Genomic DNA, 17710 nt, shown 5'->3' with positions numbered 1-17710 from the left:
GTCTTTTGTACCGTTTTTTAGCGTCCAAAATAATTTTTCATAAGAGTCTTATAAAATTCTTTCAATCTTTATAGGATTTTCTTATGAAAAATAGAAGAAGTGACATTGTGAAAAAAAAAACAATGAACACATTCATTCCATCAGTCATTTTTTCATCGTCATACCAAGCACTAACCCGTTGCTGAGCCATTAGTTTTTTTTTTAAGTAAAAAGTGATTTTGTAATTTTAAGTGGTTAGTTTATTTTTTGTGAACGTTTAAATTATTTGTTACAAACATTTTTGGTTGTTTTCTTTCCAGCATGTTGACCGGCGGAAAGCATAATTTTAAGGGACGGGGTGCGGCAGAATGGCAGTTGGAATCGAGCTTTGATGTGGTGATGATGACTTCGGACTTTGATCTAAGTTGAGGACTTCGGTTCACTCGAAGACTCCGTTCAAGTTGAGGACTTCGGTCCAGTGGAGGACTTCGGTCCAGTGAGGCATGAACCACCAGTCGAGTACTCCGCTCTAGTTGAAGACTTCGGTCTAGTTGAGGACTTCGGTCCAGTTGAAGATTTCGGTTCAGTTGAGGACTTCAGTCCAGTTGAGGATTCCGGTTCAGTTGAGGGCTTCGGTCCAGTTGAGAACTTCGGTCCAGTAGAGAACTTCGGTCCAGTAGAGAACTTCGGTCCAGTAAGGCACAAACCACCAGTCTTGGACTCCGTTCAAGTTGAGGACTTCGGTCCAGTTGAGGACTTCGGTTAAGTGAGGCATAAACCACCAGTCGAGTACTCCGCTCTAGTTGAAGACTTCGGTCTAGTTGAGGACTTCGGTCCAGTTGAGAACTTTGGTCCAAGTGAGGACTTTGGTCCAGTTGAGAACTTCGGTCCAGTTGAGGACTTCGGTCCAGTTGAGGACTTCGGTCCAGTAAGGCAAAAACCACCAGTCGAGGACTTCGCTCTAGTTGAGAACTTCAACCCAGTTGAGCACTTCGGTTCAGTTGAGTACTTCGTTCTAGTTGAGGACTTCGGTTCAGTTGAGGACTTCGGTCCAGTAAGGCAAAAACCACCAGTCGAGGACTCCGCTTCGGTTGAGGTTTTCGGCCCAGTTGAGGACTTCAGTCCAGTTGAGGACTTCGGTCCAGTTGAGGACTTTGGTCCAGTTGAGGACTTTGGTCCTGTTGAAGACTTCGGCCTTTTTGAGGACTTCGATCAAGTTGAGGACTTCGGTCCAGTTGAGGACTTTGGTCCAGTTGAGGACTTTGGTCCAGTTGAGGACTACGACCTAGTTGAGGACTTCGGTCCAGTTGAGGACTTCGGTCCAGTAAGGCAAAAACCACCAGTCGAAGACTCCGCTCTAGGTAAGGTTTTCGGTCCAGTTAAGGGCTTCGGTCTTATTGAGGACTTCAGTCTAGTTGAGGACTTCGACCCAGTTGAGGACGTCGGTCCAGTTGAGGACGTCGGTCTGGTTGAGGATTTCGGTCCATTTGAGGACTTCGGTCCAGTTGAGGACTTCGGTCCAGTTGAGTACTTCGGTCCACTTGAGGACTTCGGTCCAGTTGGGGAATTCGGCCCAGTTGAGGACTTCAGACCGGTTGCAGACTTCGGTTCGGTTAAGGACTTCGGTCCAGTTGAGGATCTCGGGCTTGTTGAGGACTTCGGTCCAGTTGAGGACTTCGGCAGAGTTGAGGGCTTCGGTCCAGTTAGGAACTTCGGTCCAGTTGAGAAATTTGATCCATGTGAGGACTTCGGTCCAGTAAGGCAAATACCACCAGTCGAGGACTCAGCTCTATTTGAGGGCTTCGGTCCAGTTGAGGACTTCGGTCCAGTTAAGGACTTCGGTCCAGTAAGGCAAAAACCACCAGTCGAGGACTTCGCTCTAGTTGAGGACTTCAACCCAGTTGAGCACTTCGGTTCAGTTGAGTACTTCGTTCTAGTTGAGGACTTCGGTTCAGTTGAGGATTTCGGTCCAGTTGTGAACTTCGGTCCAGTAAGGCAAAAACCACCAGTCGAGGACTCCGCTCCGGTTGAGGACTTCGGCTCAGTTGAAGACGACTTCGGTCCAGTTGAGGACTTTGGTCCAGTAGTGGAATTCGGTCCAGTGAGGCAAAAACCACCAGTCTAGGACTCCGCTCTAGTTGAAGACTTCGGTCCACTTGAGGACTTCGGTCCAGTTAAGGTCTTCGGTCTTTTTGAGGACTTCGGTCTAGTTGAGGACTTCGACCCAGTTGAGGACGTCGGTCCAGTTGAGGACGTCGGTCTGGTTGAGGACTTCGGTCCATTTGAGGACTTCGGTTCAGTTGAGGACTTCGGTCCAGTTGAGTACTTCGGTCCAGTTGAGGACTTCGATCCAGTAAGGCAAAAACCACCAGCTGAGGACTCCGCTTGGTTGAGGTTTTTGGCCCAGTTGAGGACTTCAGTCCAGTTGAGGACTTTGGTCCAGTTGAGGACTTTGGTCCTGTTGAAGACTTCGGCCTTGTTGAGGACTTCGATCTAGTTGAGGACTTCGGTCCAGTTGAGGACTTCGGTCCAGTTGAGGACTTTGGTCCTGTTGAGGATTTCGGCCTTGTTAAGGACTTCGGTCCAGTCAAGGACTTCGGTCCAGTTGAGGACTTTGGTCCAGTTGAGGACTACGACCTAGTTGAGGACTTCGGTCCAGTTGAGGACTTCGGTCCAGTTGAGGACTTCGGTCCAGTTGAGGACTTCGGTCCAGTTGAGGACTTCGGTCCAGTAAGGCAAAAACCACCAGTCGAAGACTCCGCTCTAGGTGAGGATTTCGGTCCAGTTAAGGGCTTCGGTCTAATTGAGGACTTCGGTCTAGTTGAGGACTTCGACCCAGTTGAGGACATCGGTCCAGTTGAGGCCGTCGGTCTGGTTGAGGACATCGGTCCATTTGAGGACTTCGGTCCAGTTGAGGACTTCGGTCCAGTTGAGTACTTCGGTCCAGTTGAGGACTTAGGTCCAGTTGGGGAATTCGGCCCAGTTGAGGACTTCAGACCGGTTGCAGACTTCGGTTCGGTTAAGGACTTCGGTCGAGTTGAAGATCTCGGGCTTGTTGAGGACTTCGGTCCAGTTGAGGACTTCGGCAGAGTTGAGGGCTTCGGTCCAGTTAGGAACTGCGGTCCAGTTGAGAAATTTGATCCATGTGAGGACTTCGGTCCAGTAAGGCAAAAACCACCAGTCGAGGACTCCGCTCCAGTTGATGACCTTGGGTCCAGTAGAGGACTTCGGTCCAGTTAATGACTTCGGTCCAGTTGAGAACATCGGTCCAGTTGAGGACTACGACTAAGTTGAGGACTTCGGTCCAGTTGAGGACTTCGGTCCAGTAAAGCAAAAACCACCAGTCGAAGACTCCGCTCTAGGTGAGGACTTCGGTCCAGTTAAGGGCTTCGGTCCAGTTGAGGACTTCGGTCCAGTTGAGGACTTTGGTCCTGTTGAGGATTTCGGCCTTGTTGAGGACTTCGGTCCAGTCAAGGACTTCGGTCAAGTTGAGGACTTTGGTCCAGTTGAGGACTTTGGTCCAGTTGAGGACTACGACCTAGTTGAGGACTTCGGTCCAGTTGAGGACTTCGGTCTAGTTGAGGACTTCGACCCAGTGGAGGACGTTGGTCCAGTTGAGGACGTCGGTCCGGTTGAGGACTTCGGTCCATTTGAAGACTTCGGTCCAGTTGAGGACTTCGGTCCCGTTGAGGACTTCGGTCCAGCTGAGGGCTTCGGTCCAGTTGAGGAATTCGGCCCAGTTGAGGACTTCAGACCAGTTGCAGACTTCGGTCCAGTTGAAGACTTCGGTTCAGTAAGGCAAAAACCACCATTCGAGGACTCTGTGCTTGTTGAAGACTTCAGTCCAGTTGAGGACTTCGGCAAAGTTGAGGACTTTGGTCCAGTTGAGGACTTCAGACCAGTTGAGGACTTCGGTCCAGTTGAGGACTTCGGCCCAGTTGAGGTTTTCGATCCAGTTGAGGACTTTGATCCAGTTGAGGAAATCGGCCTAGTTGAGGACTTCGGTTCAGTTGAGAACTTCGGTTCAGTTGAGAACTTCGGTCCAGTAAGGCAAAAACCACCAGTCAAGTACTCTGCTTTTGGTGATCACTTTGGTCCAGTTAAGGGCTTCAGGAGACTTCAGTCTAGTTGAGGACTTCGGCCCAGTTAAGGACTTCGGTCCAGTTGAGGATATCGGCCCAGTTGAGGACTGCGGTCCAGTTGAGGACTTCGATCCAGTTGAGGACCTCGGCCCAGATGAGGACTTCGCTCCAGTTGGGGACTTCGGTCCGGTTGAGGACTTCTGTCCAGTTGAGGACCTCAGTCCAGTTGAGGACTTGGGTCCAGTTGAAGACTTCGGTCCTGTTGTAAACTTCAGCCCAGTTGAGGACTTCGGTTATAAAAACACAGATCAGTCAGTTAATTAAGAAAAATAATCCGGCTTCGGAAAATACCACAAAGTATAGGTAATAGTTCGGTTTCGGCCAAAAGGCAGAGTGGCTGAAGAATGGTTTGAAATCGATTCTGCTCCTGTAAATAAGACAAAATGAATGGAGGGACGAGTAAAATTGATCCGGCTTAGTTAAAGCGAAGCAACCAAGGATGCTTCCACCCTTGAAGGTTAGTTCAAATATCGAGTGGCTAAGCTTAGCCTTTTTGTATATGGCTGTGGCTCCGATAAACGAAGGCGTGACTGGAGAAATATTTAGGAAAGCTTCAACTTCGAAGATAAAAAGAAAAAGTTTAAATAAAGGAAACACCAAAACCGATTTAAGCTAAACTTTCATCAATTTAATTGATTGAACAAAATTTTAATTTATGTTTTTTTCTAATTTAAATGCTTTCGCAACTTTCATCGAGCTGGGGCTTGTAGCTTATGTTACGGGTTTTCTGCAAACTGATGAGTTTTTGGAATAAATTTCATTCAGTCCCTTTTCCCCACAAACTTGCCAGTTACCAGAGAAACTTCTCGAAACCCTGGAAGTGTGGCGCACACACTGATGGAAACCAAACATTGCACTCAAATCAAACTCACCCTGCCAAACATCGGGGCTGAAAAATGAAGCAGAGTATTCATATACAAACGATTCGGTTTCAAGTGAAAAATGACTCCGTTTTCGACCGGCACTTCCACATATTATTTACCAGCCAGTTCATGTTTGGACTTTCTGCATTCTGTCCCTCTTCGTGATTGCAAAAATGTTATTCAAAACCTTTTCATTCGTATCCCAGAACACAGAAAAGTGCAGCTCGCTCCATCAGAGTTTTTCAGCAATTGGGTTTTTGAGCACATCCATCTTTTTTCTCATTCTTCCGTTGACTACTGAAATAAAAATTCTCTACCAGGAAAACGAATTTTCGAAACTTGTACTACTTGTATGTTTTCTTTTTGGCTAAGTAATGAATACTTCAAGTGAAGTGACATGTAATGCGTTTTAATTTAATTCTAAATGGGAAATTGTAGTTTCGAACAAAAATTAAATTTCTCGAACCACGAACTTATTCCATAAGCTAGTTTTCTCAATTTTCAAACGAATATGTTACCCATTGACATATTCGATTTGAAGTTAGGATTTACAAAAAAAAAGGAAACGCTTTCCCAATAAATGGTGTCCGTAACCGGATGGGGGACTGGAAACATTTCCCAGAACTGCAACTAACCTAGGAGCAGCAATTCAAAACTTTAAACCGGAAGTCGGAACCGGGACTACCTTGGTTGGAAATCGGTTGAAGAGGCGGGAAAAAAATTGATTCGGCGACAGCACAATTTTGCTGGGGAGAAAGAGAGAGAGTCAGCCGGAGAGGAAAAAAAACCGCTTCGGAAAGTTTCAGTTCAATAACTTTCCAGCGAGTTCGACACTCTGCTCTGCCGCTGGCAGCGCGTTTATTTTCCGGAGGTTTTTACTTATACAATATTTTTTTGGCTTCACAGTTTTTCCTTCCCCGGGTCCCCGACTTCTGGCAGGTTGTCGCCAGTGTGTTTTTTGCTCCATGCTCCACGCTCCTACCAGCATCAGCGAGAATACCCATATTGGAAATATTTTCCATCTTGCACGTCACCAGTTTTTATTTTTTATACTCCATGGTTTCTTTTCGCTGAGTCCATTGCCCTACGTTTACGATGGTTTGAGCCGATTTGTCAGATTCGCCGAAAGGAGATGATCGGAAAAGAGTGCTTCAGGTTTTTTTTTTATAATTGTATCTTCAATACCACATTAAAAACTATTGAACACCAATTTTATAATAGATGCTTTTTCAACAAAATCCAGATGGACTTTTTGAGTGTCACTCGATGTTTTTTTGGTTCAATTATTGGCTTTAATTCGATTTAAAAAAAATGTTAATAATCAACACGAAACTAACCTCCAGATAGATTTTTTTTTATGAAAAGTGCCTTTTATTACTTGGTCTAACAAGCCTATTTGCCCTAATAGAGCTTTTCTCCTCATAAGCCTATTTGACCTTTTCGGCCTATTTGCCCATTTGCCCATTTGTCTATTTGCCAATTCGTCGATTTGCCGATTTGTTTATTTGCCTTTTTGCCGATCTGCCGATTTGCTAATTCACCGATTTGCAGATTGCCGATTTCCGATTTGCCATTTTGCATATTTGCCTTTTTGCCGATTTGCCTATTAACCTTTTTGCCTTTTCACCGATTTGCTGATTTGCCGATTCGCCTATTTCCGATTCACCTATTTGCCGATTCGCCCATTTGACCATTTGTCTATTTGCCTATTTGCCGATTTACCTATTTGCCTATTTGCCGATTTGCCGATTTGCCTATTTGCCTTTTTGCCTTTTAACCGATTTGCTGATTTGCCGATTCGCCACTTTGCCGATTCACCTATTTGCCGATTTGCCAATTAGACCATTTGTCTATTTTCCGATTTGCCTATTTGCCTATTTGCCGATTTGTCTATTTGCCGATTTTCCGATTTGCCTGTTTGCCGATTTACCGATTTGCCGATTTGCCGATTTGCCGATTTGCCGATTTTTACCAATTTACCAATGTGCCCATTGGTCTGTTTGCCTATTTGTCGATTTGCCAATTTGCCAATTTGCCTATTTGCCGATTTGCCTATTTGCTGATCTGCCGATCTGCCGATTTGCCGATTTGCCAATTTATCGATTTGCCGGTTTGCCTATTTGCCTATTCGCTTATTTGACGATTTGCCTATTTGCCGAATTGCCTCTTTGCCTATTTGCCTATTTGCCTTTTTGTCTTTTTGCCTTTTTGCCTTTTTGCCTTTTTGCCTTTTTGCATTTTTGCCTTTTTGCCTTTTTGCCTTTTTGCCTTTTTGCCTTTTTGCCTTTTTGCCTTTTTGCCTTTTTGCCTTTTTGCCTTTTTGCCTTTTTGCCTTTTTGCCTTTTTGCCTTTTTGCCTTTTTGCCTTTTTGCCTTTTTGCCTTTTTGCCTTTTTGCCTTTTTGCCTTTTTGCCTTTTTGCCTTTTTGCCTTTTTGCCTTTTTGCCTTTTTGCCTTTTTGCCTTTTTGCCTTTTTGCCTTTTTGCCTTTTTGCCTTTTTGCCTTTTTGCCTTTTTGCCTTTTTGCCTTTTTGCCTTTTTGCCTTTTTGCCTTTTTGCCTTTTTGCCTTTTTGCCTTTTTGCCTTTTTGCCTTTTTGCCTTTTTGCCTTTTTGCCTTTTTGCCTTTTTGCCTTTTTGCCTTTTTGCCTTTTTGCCTTTTTGCCTTTTTGCCTTTTTGCCTTTTTGCCTTTTTGCCTTTTTGCCTTTTTGCCTTTTTGCCTTTTTGCCTTTTTGCCTTTTTGCCTTTTTGCCTTTTTGCCTTTTTGCCTTTTTGCCTTTTTGCCTTTTTGCCTTTTTGCCTTTTTGCCTTTTTGCCTTTTTGCCGTTTTGCCTTTTTGCCTTTTTGCCTTTTTGCCTTTTTGCCTTTTTGCCTTTTTGCCTTTTTGCCTTTTTGCCTTTTTGCCTTTTTGCCTTTTTGCCTTTTTGCCTTTTTGCCTTTTTGCCTTTTTGCCTTTTTGCCTTTTTGCCTTTTTGCCTTTTTGCCTTTTTGCCTTTTAGCCTTTTTGTCTTTTTGTCTTTTTGCCTTTTTGCCTTTTTGTCGTTTTTGCCTTTTTGCCTTTTTGCCTTTTTGCCTTTTTGCCTTTTTGCCTTTTTGCCTTTTTGCCTTTTTGCCTTTTTGCCTTTTTGCCTTTTTGCCTTTTTGCCTTTTTGCCTTTTTGCCTTTTTGCCTTTTTGCCTTTTTGCCTTTTTGCCTTTTTGCCTTTTTGCCTTTTTGCCTTTTTGCCTTTTTGCCTTTTTGCCTTTTTGCCTTTTTGCCTTTTTGCCTTTTTGCCTTTTTGCCTTTTTGCCTTTTTGCCTTTTTGCCTTTTTGCCTTTTTGCCTTTTTGCCTTTTTGCCTTTTTGCCTTTTTGCCTTTTTGCCTTTTTGCCTTTTTGCCTTTTTGCCTTTTTGCCTTTTTGCCTTTTTGCCTTTTTGCCTTTTTGCCTTTTTGCCTTTTTGCCTTTTTGCCTTTTTGCCTTTTTGCCTTTTTGCCTTTTTGCCTTTTTGCCTTTTTGCCTTTTTGCCTTTTTGCCTTTTTGCCTTTTTGCCTTTTTGCCTTTTTGCCTTTTTGCCTTTTTGCCTTTTTGCCTTTTTGCCTTTTTGCCTTTTTGCCTTTTTGCCTTTTTGCCGTTTTGCCTTTTTGCCTTTTTGCCTTTTTGCCTTTTTGCCTTTTTGCCTTTTTGCCTTTTTGCCTTTTTGCCTTTTTGCCTTTTTGCCTTTTTGCCTTTTTGCCTTTTTGCCTTTTTGCCTTTTTGCCTTTTTGCCTTTTTGCCTTTTTGCCTTTTTGCCTTTTTGCCTTTTTGCCTTTTAGCCTTTTTGTCTTTTTGTCTTTTTGCCTTTTTGCCTTTTTGTCGTTTTTGCCTTTTTGCCTTTTTGCCTTTTTGCCGTTTTTGCCTTTTTGCCTTTTTGCCTTTTTGCCTTTTTGCCTTTTTGCCTTTTTGCCTTTTTGCCTTTGTGCCTTTTTGCCTTTTTGCCTTTTTGCCTTTTTGCCTTTTTGCCTTTTTGCCTTTTTGCCTTTTTGCCTTTTTGCCTTTTTGCCTTTTTGCCTTTTTGCCTTTTTGCCTTTTTGCCTTTTTGCCTTTTTGCCTTTTTGCCTTTTTGCCTTTTTGCCTTTTTGCCTTTTTGCCTTTTTGCCTTTTTGCCTTTTTGCCTTTTTGCCTTTTTGCCTTTTTGCCTTTTTGCCTTTTTGCCTTTTTGCCTTTTTGCCTTTTTGCCTTTTTGCCTTTTTGCCTTTTTGCCTTTTTGCCTTTTTGCCTTTTTGCCTTTTTGCCTTTTTGCCTTTTTGCCTTTTTGCCTTTTTGCCTTTTTGCCTTTTTGCCTTTTTGCCTTTTTGCCTTTTTGCCTTTTTGCCTTTTTGCCTTTTTGCCTTTTTGCCTTTTTGCCTTTTTGCCTTTTTGCCTTTTTGCCTTTTTGCCTTTTTGCCTTTTTGCCTTTTTGCCTTTTTGCCTTTTTGCCTTTTTGCCTTTTTGCCTTTTTGCCTATTTGCATTTTTACCTATTTGCCTATTTGCCTATTTGCCTATTTGCCTATTTGCCTATTTGCCTATTTGCCTATTTGCCTATTTGCCTATTTGCCTATTTGCCTATTTGCCTTTTTGCCTATTTGCCTATTTGCCTATTTGCATTTTTGCCTATTTGCCTCTTTGCCTATTTGCCTATTTGCCTATTTACCTATTTGCCTATTTGCCTATTTGCCTATTTGCCTATTTGCCTATTTGCCTATTTGCCTATTTGCCTATTTGCCTATTTGCCTATTTGCCTATTTGCCTATTTGCCTATTTGCCTATTTGCCTATTTGCCTATTTGCCTATTTGCCTATTTGCCTATTTGCCTATTTGCCTATTTGCCTATTTGCCTATTTGCCTATTTGCCTATTTGCCTATTTGCCTTTTGCCTTTTGCCTTTTGCATTTTGCCTTTCGCCTTTTTCCTTTTGCATTTTGCCTTTTGCTTTTTGCTTTTTGCCGTTTGTCTTTTGTCTGCTCTCAGGGAACTCATGAGTGAAGTTTTTAAAGATAATTTTAACTCGTTCTACCCTTTAAAAGCTAACTGTATTTTTGTTGTTGAATCTTGTTTCAATTGCAATTTTATTTCGACCTTTCTCTTTGATGTCTTCAGAGACTTCTGGAGCTCAGCCAAAAAAATTCAAAACAATCGTTGGGACTTTTACAAAACTGCCATGGTTAGCTTGTACGTCTGTTCTCTAAGCTAAGAGCATGATTAAGTATAACTGTAGAGAATCATCGCCGCTGGAGTTCGATATTTCAATCCCGTTTGCTCGCTTTTGTTAAGGACTTCGACGCATCTGCTCATGACTTCTGTCGGGCTGATTTTATTAACACCAACAAGAAGCATTCTAGTTTGACTGCGGTGCTTCAGTTAAAAGACCGAGATGCAAAATTTTTCGCATGATTCTGATTCAGATTTTGATCATTATCAGGATAAGCAACAAAATGAAGATAAAAATCAATTTTGAATAGAAACATTTAACAGAAATAATACAGTATCAAAATCAGGAATGGAAAAGTATTCTAGAGTTTTTCGCCCGAATACACGTTCGGGAAAATCCAATTCGGAAAACCTTGCTCGCTCCAGTCCCAACCGTTCGAATTCGAAAGTGTTACAACACATGCTTCTAATGTGTTTCTTTTTCTTCGTTTGACTTTCCCGTCTTGAGCAAGCCAATGCTGGGCTATATTCTTCATCATTTTCTTCCTTTCAATCCAGTTCGAGTAGCAATAGGTTTTCTTCCTATCGAAATTGCTCACCTTTTTTTCGTTATGATTTATGGGAATTTGTTCACAACGAGGAGGAATATGCTTCACCTGGTGGCAACCTGGTAAAGGGAAAACGCGCTGAACTCCGACTACCGTCAAAATGGCTATGCTGGGCGCCACGAGAAAAAAGTTTTTCGATTTTCTATTTTGCCTCACGAGTTTAATGTATTCCATTGGCTGGCTTTCAATTTGCGAAACCGTTATCGGGTTTATTTTTGGGGAGTTGGGAAAAAAATCCGTTCTGAACATAACATATTTGAAACGGCTGCGAAGCTGCGCGTATAAGAAATTATGAAATCAATGAAAAAACTTGTAAACAGAAAGTAGAATAACAATTGGCAGTTAAATTTTATGTGCTACCTGAAACTGAATGGCGTTCGGTGCAGATTGTAAAGATTGAAGTTCGGTGTTACTTAGCAAAAAATCATTTGACTGGTAAGATATTTCTGATAACGGAGGTTATTCAATTCTGATTTTCGAATTCGAATCCCAATTTTATTCTTTTTTTTTTAATGTAAGAAAGCATTCATGCTAAAAGTCGTCGCCAAAGTTCCAGGTCGGTCATTTCTTTCGGATTCCGTAACAATTCGATTGCATTTTTCGAAAAAGCATTCGACCGACTTAACCATGAAAACATCTGGGCGGCTCTAAGGCGACGAGGGGTCCCAGAGAAACTAGTCCATCTCATCGAAGCACAGTACGAGGAATTTTCGTGCAAGGTCTTGCACGACGGTGTCTTGTCCGAACCATTCCCGGTAACTGCTGGAGTGAGACAAGGATGTATTCTATCACCGCTACTTTTTCTAATCGTAATGGATAAGATTCTGATTGGATCGATTGACTGTGCACCGAACCGAGGATTGCCGTGGAATCCTTCAACAATGGAGCAACTGAACGACCTTGACCTGGCTGACGATATTGTTTTGCTCGCCCAAACACAACCAGATATGCAGAGCATACTCGACGACCTCACCGAAAGTTCCAAGGCAGCAGGTCTCAAAGTCAATGTCGGAAAGACCAAGTCGATGGAGATCAACACAGGAAATCCCTCCAGTTTCATGGTAGCTGGGCAACACGTTGAGAAAGTGGAGTGCTTCCAGTATCTTGGTAGCCAGATTACGCCTGATGGTGGTACCAGAAAAGACTACGAAACACGGATCAGAAAGGCCCGATTTGCGTTTGCGAGTCTCCGAAACATCTGGCGGTCACGCCAGATCTCTCTACGAACAAAAATTCGAATCTTCAACTCAAACGTCAAATCCGTATTGCTGTACGGGTGCGAAACTTGGTGCACATATGCGGTGACGACGCGAAAACTGCAAGTATTTGTAAACCGCTGCCTGCGGAATATCATCCGCGCTTGGTGGCCTGGCAACTGGATCTCGAATGAGGAACTACATCGCCGGTGTCATCAAAAGGCGCTAGAAATCGAGATTCGGGAACGTAAGTGGAGATGGATTGGGCACACGCTGCGAAGAGATGAAAACGAGATTTGCAGAGAGGCTCTAGATTGGAATCCAGAAGGTCATCGAAGAAGAGGCAGACCCAGAAATTCGTGGCGGCGAAGCCTAGCCGCTGAAATCCGAACTGTCGACGAGAATCTTGACTGGGACCAGGTGAAGACGCTGGCTCCGGATCGTCAACAGTGGAGGTCTTTTACCACGGCCCTATGCACCGGAGGATCGGCGCGGGATCATTACGTAGTAAGTAAGAAGGCATTACAACTTTGCTCGAATCGTCTTGGATGTCGAGCGATTAGTATTGTTAGAAGACATAAGGGCAAAACAAAACAGCTTCATGTTTTCGGTCATTCTTTACTTATAACTAACAGCATGATTTTTGACATGATAACGAACTTCAGTGACCCAACCATCGACAAGCGAAGATTCATGGAAAATCCGTTTGGTTTATAATTTCAAAATTCCAATACAAACTCAGTACAATAAATTAGAGAGCTCGTGAACTCTGTTTTATGTATTTAGGGCTTCAATCTCCCTACACAGTAAACGGAAGTCGTCGAGTTCGGTAACTATTATGTCACTGTGACAGATAATATCATTACCAAGCAAGTTGTAGTGATTACCGAAAAACATCAGATTATTACTGAACCAACTATTGTTTTTACTGAAACTGCTGTATTGAATTCCGAAATATCTGTAATTAATTATTACCGTGTATCTGAAATTTTCACCGAACAAGCTTCCATAATTTTCCGGAATACCTGTAATAACTTCCGAAATGTGTCAAAATTGCTTACTTACTGGATTTTCCTTTAAGTTGTCGGTAATTTTGATCGGAATATCTGCAGTTATAGATCCAGATTCCAGCCATCATTTGGCCCAACGCATCACGATGAAAATAATAATCGTTTTGGTCGACGAAAACACAAATTAACGAATTTCGATAGAAAACAAACGTAAAAATTATAATTTGGCTAGTTTTTTTTCCAAGTTACAGAACTGACTCGGTAAAATAAATTACCGAATTCGGTGATTTCTGTTTAATGTGTATATCGTTAAAAGGTGGCATACAGGCCCCTTTCGTTTTTGGCAACATGTTCTAAAACTGCCAAAATCAAAAAAGTGCCTAAATTGAACAGTTTTTTCATCAACTTTTGTCTCACTTATTACTAGAAACAAGCCTTGACAATAATGAATCAATTTTGTTCTTTTTTATCATTTCCGACGTTTCGGTGCTTGTTTGCACCATCCTCCCTCAGGGAAATTGGAATTTAAATTAAAGTTTGTAAGAATTTTGTATTGCAATGAATACTTAGTGTCTAGTGTCAACCCTCATCCGTCCTTGAAATTTTCACCCGTTGAAGTCCCTGGAGTGTTAATTTGACATCCTTGAATCCATTAGGGGATCTCCTTTTCTTATTTAAATCATATCTTTTTGGAAAAATTTATTAACTTACCGTCTTTTGCATTTTCTGACAGCGTGTAATTTCAAGTTTATATGCTCCGAAAGTTGGAACGATACATGCATCCGTAGATGAACTAGAAGCATTTTCGTGGAAGTAAAAAAATTGCGATATTTTGGAAGTTGGGGGAAACTTGATCCTTTATTGAAGGAGACTTGATCCTTCATTCCGGAGGAAAAAATCAAACGAAATTTAAAAAACGAATGTCATGTTTTTCCTCATTTCACAATTTATAAACGTCAGAAGTTGAAAATTCCAAAACTATGTCTCAACCCTAAAGTAATTGCTTACTTTAAGGCGCTATTTTCGGAATTTAAGAACAATCTACTATCTTAGCCCTTTTTGCCAGACATTTATTGTATAAATATCAGTTATTGGATAAAAATCCTAATCTTGTAATCAGCAATGATTACGATCTATAGAAGAAAAAACAGACCTTTTTGAACTCTAGGGATCAATTGTAGCCATATTGAACATTTTGAAAAACTTTATTTGAAAAATGTTGAGAAGATCTTCAAGTCACATTTTGTTAAATTTTTCAAACAAAGTTCAATAACTCAAAAAAATATTTTGTTAAAATTTTTTGAGCTGATAGCACAGCTGTTTTGCTCCATTAAGCACATTTTTCTAGAACATATGTTCCTTGTAAGTTAAGGAATCATGTACCCCAGGGATCAAGTATCCTCATTCTCCCCTATATCTCTCTTGTTTCTTAACCGATTTTTACATATTTCATAGTGTAGAATGTAACTCAAATATGTTTCTCAGACATTATTCAACTCCAACTCTTCAGTTTTCCGTTATTCAAAGTCTAAGAACAAAATCTGAAAAAATATTCTTCGGAAAAAAGACCAAATTAGCTACGCTTAGCTGCTTAAAAAAAATTTCACTTAGTGTCCAAGAAAGCTGAAGTTGGAACTATACGTTGCACATAAGGATATATTTTTTGAATTTTTTGTAGATCATGACAACAAAAAATTAAAAAAAAGTGGTATAAAAACTGTTTTTTCTATCAAATGAATCGCTAAAATTGTTTGAGTCATACCAGATAAATTTTGAAAAAAGTTTAGGAAAGTTGAGGTAATTTCCTAAGCAACCAAAAGTCTCGTTTAAAAGGTCGAACACAGCTTAATCAGCATAATAAATGTGCTGAAGTTCCTTTTGTTCAGCCCAAAATTTAAGTTTTTCTTGAAACTTCGAAGTTCCATTACAGATTTGAACAGCCTTCTGTTCAGCCCACAAGGAAACGTTTAATTAGCAAAAACAAAAAAATACCTCCTCGCCTCTCTTACTTTGGTCACCACCAGCCCATGTGGTGCTTGCAGGTTTCTCAGCATCCATCTTTATTCCTCCCATCACCTCAATTCATCTTACTTAATTGCTTTGTATTAACAACTTTGTTCGATACCTGCCGGCACGCACGCAAGTTCTACTACTCATTTGTTTGATTCGCTTACTCAAGCAATCACACAACCTAATGAAAAAAATCAGTCCTGATACTAGATTTGAACCGCAACCCTCCGAGATGATAGCCAAACACGCTGCCATGACGCCTCGCCTAGATATTCGGAGTGGTAATAATAACGCATGTTGATTATTATTCAGAAACATTACGAAACGGCATTTAAATCAAACATCCGTGAAAATAATATCAGTTTAAAAAAATTAGAATTCCATTTTTATAACTGTTAAGCATAAAAATATACAAATTCTTAAGTTTATCTTGATATTGAATTCATGCATTGCTTCACAATACAGTTGAACGAAGTTTTTTAAAGTCAAAACATTTACTCTTTTAAAAAACAATCCTTTGCGAATTAGCTCCAAATTGTTCTGAGTTGAAGTTTCAATATAAATTACACATTTCAACAATTTCCAAGCTCAAAAAAATGATTTATTGATTATATGCCCTTTTGTGATGTTCGTTCACATTTCATATTCACGAAATGGCAGACATGTCTCATAAAAGACTATTTGAGGAACTTCTTGGAACTTGAAGTTCAAAGAAGGCTATTTAGGGAACTCCTTGGAACTTCGAGTCCAAAGAAGGCTGTTTGAGACCCAATTTGTAACTTTTATTCTGAATGATGCGAATGACATGTCACAAAAAAGGCTAATCGAGGAACTTTTTGGAACTTTCATGCTCACATTAGAGAAAATTCGGTACCAATTCCCTTCGGAACCTTTGTTCAGCGAAATTCGAACTTTGGAGGCATGAGTTTAAGTAAATAGATATGGGATTTTTTGTTGCTTGGGTTGGCATATTTTTGTGTTTTTTTATTTTCAATATACGAAATACAGAATTGTTGAAATGAGTAATCAACGCAGGTTTCAGTGGTGGAATAGAGTTATCTTTATTCATGTTGCATCAGTCTAGAGATTACATAACTACACAATTCATTAGCGATTGCTAGTGTCTCACTCCCCACTTATCATATTCCCTAACCGGGAAAGTACTCTGTTCGGATGAAGGAAAGTCGTTTCTGAAGCGGCACTTTTTGTGGGGCTCAAAACTACAAATAAATTTTATTAGCAAAAGGTTTAACAAGATCATTTTCCATACCTACATCTTGTTATCCCCTAACCTAGCAAAATCGAAACGGTCCTACACTGGACTGTGGTGCAACTCTCAGATCGCACTATCCTACATTTGTAGATCAATTGTTAGAAAAGGAAGAAGAGTTTTGCGGAACAACTTTAATACTCACAGTGGATTGATATTACAATAAACCTTCAAAGATTATAAGTATAAACCTGGGGGAGGAAGACTGAATAAAAAAAGGAAAAAATCTTTCAAACGTCAAATTTCTCTCATCAATCTACCGACCAGTGTGAAGGTTCAAATTTTTACTTTCTTATTAGTGATTTTCAATAACACTTTTTTTATGCTGAAAAGCACTTGTTTTGCATAAAACAATGATTTAATTAGGTTTTGTTTTGCTCTGGCACATTCTTGCATGATCAGGAGTATTGAGTCGCTCAAATTTCGTTGAAGTTTTTGAAGCTGATAGATAAAATTGTTTGATTAATGGTTGTTCTAAAATAGCTAATAAAAGATTTAGATTTTGGGAAGATCCCATGAATCGAACAACATTTTTATATAGTTCAAAGTTTACATTTACGACAGAGTTGACAGACTGGTATTGGATAATCTAGCTGGTGTATTCAATTTCGATGTTTATACTTTTGAATCTGCAGCAATTAACTCAGAAGACTTGAATTTAGTACCTAAACAACTGAGTTACATGACTCGCTACACGAAAATGATCATCTAAAGTTGAAATTTGAACGAATACAAATCTATTCAACAATTGTTGGCTTTTTGCCGAAAAGTAAAAAAACGATACAGAAAACGATACAGCGAATTTCAGTCTTCCTCCCCCAGGTATAAACTATAAACTGTTAACTGCTCCGATCTCCACAATGCGGTATGAATACTCTAGAAGCTATCTTGTGTTCTTCTCTTCTGCTAAGTCATCGCGCTTAGTGTTGACGAATGAATCCCTAAACGAACTGCCAAACACACTTCGACGATCAGGGGCTCTTTTAGAGAGAACGGCCATGTCGGTGCTAACAACTCATTTCTGAATGAGTACTTTGGTACTCTTACCCATAATATCTGGCAACACTGTTGTGTTACTACGAACTTAATTTGAGTAGTCTCGCTTAACCGTGTGATGATGTAAACATTTAAACCAGAGTGCCTCCAGTAGGGTGAGTGCATATTGAGGAAAACTAGGCAAGGGGTACCAAAAGTTTCTCATTGGTGGGGGGTGGAGACGGTGCGCTTTTTGACAGCGAATTGTTCGCCTACCATGCCTACGATTACGATTGCCTGTCACAAGATGGACGATTCCGTGCATTGGTATAAGAACACACCTGAAGCTTTACCCGCCTTGATTTAAACCGCCCGCTTTTATCATCCTCACCTGTCATCATCAATCATTGATCTATTGTTCTTGATTGCGAATTGGACATACACTGTAGGCCGGTCTAACCCAAAACCAAGTTGAAATGCAGCAAAATCGGATGAATCTGACTCCAGACGAAA

The 17710-nt window shown here is 40.9% G+C and overlaps 1 protein-coding gene across 1 annotated transcript in view; it reads left to right on the top strand.

Annotated features, from left to right (window-relative positions):
• Positions 1 to 17710, top strand: part of LOC129740561 (uncharacterized) — a 545556-nt gene that overhangs the window by 371933 nt on the left and 155913 nt on the right. The gene's annotated exons all lie outside the window — the stretch shown is intronic.

The sequence above is a fragment of the Uranotaenia lowii genome, chromosome 1 (genome assembly GCF_029784155.1).
Source record: "Uranotaenia lowii strain MFRU-FL chromosome 1, ASM2978415v1, whole genome shotgun sequence".
Taxonomy (NCBI): domain Eukaryota; kingdom Metazoa; phylum Arthropoda; class Insecta; order Diptera; family Culicidae; genus Uranotaenia; species Uranotaenia lowii.
This window is presented reverse-complemented; position numbering and strand designations above follow the sequence as displayed.